The 6,130-nt window shown below is 29.0% G+C and overlaps 1 protein-coding gene across 3 annotated transcripts in view; it reads left to right on the forward strand.

Moving 5' to 3' along the window:
* The window catches only part of LOC106680782 (glucose dehydrogenase [FAD, quinone]), a 73,868-nt gene that overhangs the window by 49,002 nt on the left and 18,736 nt on the right, over window positions 1–6,130 (forward strand). The gene's annotated exons all lie outside the window — the stretch shown is intronic.

Consider the following 6,130-nt stretch of genomic DNA (forward strand, 5'->3'; position numbering starts at 1 on the left):
TTTTTTATTTTAGTATGTATGAGATCATTTATCAATATTACCTATTGCCCACAACTGTGTGGCAGATTGTAATATCTATCAATAAATAAATCTATCTAATTAAAAAAACAAAAAAAAACTTGTAAACCAAGGAAATCATGGCAGCAGCTTAATACATCTAAATTCCAGCAGTTAATAAAAAACATAAACTTTTTTATAGACAGATAGACCATATTATATAGGCGTTATATTATTATTTTTAGAAAAACACGATTTCGATAATATTGAAACATACAACAAACACAAACGTACAAACTTTTTTAATTACAATTTGAAAATGTGAAAAAGATTTTGTGTAAATTTTCTATTCATATTAACAGTTTGTTCTAAATTAAATTATTTTACTCAATCTTTTTCTTAAACTAAATTCTTTTTTTAAGTTTTTTAATATTTAACATCCTTTTTTACTGATCATACCGGGGATCTTTCATTCCAAAATCGAACCAAAATATTCGTTTTGGGTAGATGTGCCGTAGAATACTGGCCTTTGGTTTCCTGTGATGTGAATTGTACTTCTCAATCTGTTTCTACATATTTGTAATCATTTATAAAAGAGAACGGAGAGATCTTCGGTCAGCTTTCAATTAATTGATCACTCTCCTACTTTCACCTTAGCTATTTTTCTGATTTTCTAATTTGTCGATTCAATAAGAAACTCATATTTTCGGGTAAATTCTATTTGGAATAAGATTATACAATACAGAAACTATGACTATTTCGGGTGAAATAGCTTCCATCGCGAGATGTTTAAAGGTATTGGCCCAAAGAAAGATTTTTTGAATTGGCACGTGGTTCATAATTGTTTTACCGCGTAGGGCAGTAGTAACAATAGACTTTACTTTCTTAAATGTTTTCTCTAAATATGAATTTTTATAATATTACGAATTGATGTTGTGAAATTTACATATTGCGCACTGATATAGATTTATCAGAAATTGATTTTTGTTGCAGGCTAGAACAATTATCATTTACTCTACGCTCTGCTTTGCCTGCCGGTCAATACATAAAATGTTGCGTCTATCGATTTCAATCAAAAATCGTAAAGTTCAGCTCCAAATATGTCACATCCAACTTATAGCAATACAAAACGCGTCACAATTCACCTATAAACTTCATTAAAATAATGAAACAATTAAAGTTATGCCATTGTTCGAGAAAGATTGAGTATATTTGATACAGCTACATCCGTTTAAATTCAAAGAATTGTATAAAATTGACATATGATAAATTATAGACAGTGAAGATGTGTCACTATGGTGAAACACGAGAAACACTGCTTTGGAACACGTTAAGGAAAAAAGTGAAAAAACATTTTTTTTTCAAAGCTGTACCGCTATTAAATCGATATATCAGCGATATATGCTTTAGGAAAATAATAATATGACTGTTATTGCTGATTATATGTCTTGAATAATATTATTCAGCCCTATATATCGCGCTGTTTTATACTTGACCCTATTATGTGAGCTGTGAATAAATCAATTATACCTGTACTGCCATGATCACGTCCTATATTTCATGGCATCGAGTCTCTGGTTATGATTTCTTACAAATCTTTGACCACAGAGTCACTTTTAAACATATTCACTAGAACGTGACTGACCGACATTTTGAACGACATCCGACCGGACGTTGACGTCTTGAGTATTCGACCAGACTGCTAATTAGTAAGGAGTAATCTCTCTTTGGCTTAAACAATTTTATATATAGATATATAACAAATACAAGTGTTTTAACAAAGATTAAAAAAATACCAAATTTTAAATGAAAACAAAATAATATTTGTTGAAATTTCTTAAAAACTATTTTTGATGAACTAAACAAAATTAAAAATTACAAAAGATAAGATAACTCATAGGTTTTTTATCTAAATTAGAAATTTATAGTTTTTTTTTAAACAAAATAATTTAAAATATAAAGGATTAAAAAACACTCAAGATATGATAAGAATATAGAATTCCAATTAAAATATAATAAAATAAACATTAACCTTTTTTTCAGATAATTCTTTATTTCCCTTGTTTTCTTGTCAGGTTCTTTGTTATCAGATGAGATAAACAAGTAGTTAGATAGACATTACAGATTAGTAGTAATTGGATGGATTTAATATGTCAAAGGACAATTTGCTTGATACTACTTTCAGTTAGTTATAAATGGGTTATCATATTTTCCAGTTTTCAATTATTTTTATATTATCAGAAATATGTAGTCGACATTCACTGTCACAAGCGTTACCATTAAAGGTACATAGCGTATATTCTACCCTCTCCTTCTCCTAAAATTTTTTGTAGTCTATTGATATGTTTTTTTTTTCAATTTGAGTATTTAAACAAAAAAAAGTCACCAGTCTTATCAAAATGTTTATAAACTTTAATTCTGTAACTACGTAACTGATGATGGGCCACTGAAATTTTCATCCAAATTAACTTTGGTACATTGCGCGATATAAAGAATAATAATTTGAATAAGGTAAAATAGAATTAAAAAAAAAAATCATCATTTTGAAGGAAATGATCAGGACTGTGGTACAAAAATAGTTTTCATCTATTCATTGATAGTGGATTCAATGGTGCTTGGCTATTATGGGTGGAGGTGGACATAATGTGATTGTGTTCATCTCCATCGATCACAACAATCCTGATGAAGACCTAGATTGTGGGTCAAGATTGTTGAAAACTATTTTTGATCTTCTTTGTCGAAGCCCTATCTCTTTTAAATCCACATATGGTCGATCGACTATGTATTATATGAAAAAATATATATATTTTTTTACCATATTTTGTAATAATTTTGAAAACCGATTTGATCGCACGGAAACTCATCCTAATATCGGTCGATAAACACAATAACAACCCACATTATAATGTAAGGACCTCATTTATTTAAAAAAAAATAAAATAAAAGAAATATGAGTATAAAACATAAACCGTATAGATCTTATGAAAAACGTAATGTCGTATTGTCGCTTTCAGTTTGAAAAAAATATGTCTTTTCACGAAATCAGCATTATCATCAAATAAAGATAGCTTATACCTCGAACTTGTATATATTATTTCTATATTTTGGAGGTAAGGAGGGAAAAAAATGAAAAAAAAAAATTTCGAGTATAATGTTTTATTTCTCTCCTTTTGTATCTATAATTTTTTGTTCGATTGCTTACAATAACCTGTCCCTCTCTATGCTGGTACATAAACACGCGTAGTTGAGATTCCTGTACCATGCGTTCTTTAAGAACGGGATGAGGAAAAAAGGGTATTTTGAATTCCTTTGTGTGGAAACATCTCTGGTATTACATTTTTTCTTAGTATTCATGTTGAAACATGTGCTCCAATTTCTCATACCACACCTTATCTCTTTTGTATAACTTCTCTTTTGTGTGATTTTTTTCCCACTTCTCTTTATAATGACTGTTTTTCTACTAGTGTCAATTTATTAAGATAGTAATGAATACTCTTATTTATTTGTATCTTTCACGTTTTTTTTGTTCAATTATACCTTATGATGATTATTATGTCCAACCTCTCCCCTCTCATAATATTCTTATATATACACATAATAATCATCACAAGACATAAATAAACAAAAACATGACAAGTATAACGAAATAACTCTCTTCGTTATACTTGTCAAAAGGTCAGGGAAAACGGCGTAAATTTTAAACTGATTATTAAACCCTACTATTACTTAAATCTATAAGTGTAATTGATATCCTGTTAAAACCAGTTTCCTTTAGGGAAATTAGATGTCACAAGTGTTATCTCAGCGATAATATGTTTACGTAATGCTGGTGAAAAGTAATTTTTGTGATTTTTTAAAAATTTATCATTATGACGTCAACAGTATTGAACACTATTATAGGCTGATAGATCACAATTGTATTAATTGTTGTTGTAAGAAGCAATTATATGGGGTACTAATGACATTGAATAGACATACGTTTTTTGGGGGTAAAAAAAAATCATTCATAATTTCACATGGTTCAAACTGAACTGAGACAATACTGGAGCTGAACACTTGGCGCACAATTTAACCGATTTTTGGAATATAATATTTTTTAATTTACAATTTAAAAAATGTCAGCATTAGCAGCTACTGCTTTAAAATAACGATTTTTTAAAATTTACTTAAGAGCAAAATAACTTTGTAAAGAAATTCATTTTAGCCTGTGCGACGTGAAAATTATAATTTTTTATGGAATTATGTGAAGTGATTATATTTGGTTGACATTTGGAAGTTTTTTAGTCTTTATTTTTTTTCTGTAAAGCCCAAATTCGATTCCCTGCCGTATTTTTTTTTTAATTAAGAAGCTCCCATTTCTCTCGACAGGAGTTAATTTATGACCCGGTTTAGTTTTTTTATGTTGAGAAAATTAGTTACACGTCCGAGGTCAACATTCTATGAGCCTAATTCTGCACATGCATGGTTGCAACATGATGAGACAACCACTGATGAATTTGTGGCATTATGACAACGGACGTGGTCATGAGTAATGTGGTAGTAATTAGCCGAGATGACAATAGAGAGGAAGAAATAAAAATGAACTCTTTTTTTTCTTCATATTATTTTTCATGGACCACTTTCTCGTCGTTTCCCCTGTCTACCCCAAATCTCTGAATTTCTCCAGCGAAGAAAAAAAAAATTTGAAGAGTTCATTTTTTTTAAAATAGTATAAGTTTTTTAAGAGTTAGGTTGTATTGTATGTAACGATATGTAAGGGTGTATTTGTTAACAGTATGGGTCCTGTTTTATATTTAAAAAAAATCAACATCGCTCAAGGTTTAGAAAAAAAAGAAGTTGGTCATGAAATTAAACGCTCAAATAATTCGAAAATTGATGAAATATGGAAACAAAAATGAACAGATTGTTACTTCCGTGAGTATTTTAACCATTGCTTTTGATTTTTTTTTCTATTGGCTTAATCAGCTGTTTAGATCTTTTACCGCCTAATCCAGTCCCATTTACTTCAGACTGTATCTTCAGGAATATTTTTTTAAAAAACTCTTTGAAATTTTTGTCATTCTAATTTATGATTGGAAATTCAAATTCAATAAAAACGTCAATAGAAATAAAAAAAAATCACTAATTTAAAGAAATAAATTAAATTAGAGGATTTCGGTAATGAAGTAACAGCTTACATTTAGTTTTTCGTTTCTCAGAAATATTCCGAAAATTCAAATATTTTTATATACTTAAGTCGTTATTCATTATAAAACATCACAAAATATTCTGCACTTATCGCTCTAAAGTCCTACTTTCTTTGTTCACTTCTTTATAATAGTTCCTTTTAAATTCAAGACTCAATCAAATCCATTAGTGTACATTTCAGCTGATAAGATACTAAAACTAATAATGGCCTTGTCTAGTAACAAGGTGGTACTTCATGGGAGAGATGGGAATAAACGGTCCGTTAATCCTAAAACCAGTTTTTTTTATTTCAGTTACTTTTATTGACCCATTTGTAACCGGCTCTTTTAAATAATCCTATGCCCGTGATAAAATCTCAGCTTTCGACTAGAAAAAAGAAGTCAGTAAAGCATTGAATTTTCGTTTTTTTTATGATTATTTTTATGTTCTTTTCTTTTCCCGTAAAATATTTTCTATTTAATTTAAAAATTTACTATTTGTTTTTAACATTGGTATATTATTTTTAAAAAGAGCAAAAACAGAATAGCTCAAGATTTTGAAATAAACCAATATATTATTAGTCCCTGTTAAATAGTTACATTTTTTATATTTTTAGCATATTTTTGTTCTTATCTCGGACACGGAATAGTCACATCCTACCCTCGACTTGGTCATTTTCTCCATTTACATCAAAGTTTGTTCAATAAAAACTAAATTGGCTAAACAAATTAGTATAAAATATTCAAAAAACGTTGAGAATGTCAGGGTTTACTGTGAGTAGATTTAAATTGCAACTGGATGAATCGAGGTCATTCTAATCCAAGGTAAGAAGATAACAGTGTTGTATCCATTTCGAGAAGTGGTAGTGCGAGGTTCGGCGTCAAAGAGAGATATGTGGAGTAAACTAAAAAAAAATAAGAGTTGACTAAACCTATAATAAATAATAAATAAAGGGATAATAAATAAT

Source organism: Halyomorpha halys, unplaced genomic scaffold (assembly GCF_000696795.3).
Source record: "Halyomorpha halys isolate HHAL.00 unplaced genomic scaffold, Hhal_1.1 Scaffold286.1, whole genome shotgun sequence".
In the NCBI taxonomy this organism is placed as follows: Eukaryota; Metazoa; Arthropoda; class Insecta; order Hemiptera; family Pentatomidae; genus Halyomorpha; species Halyomorpha halys.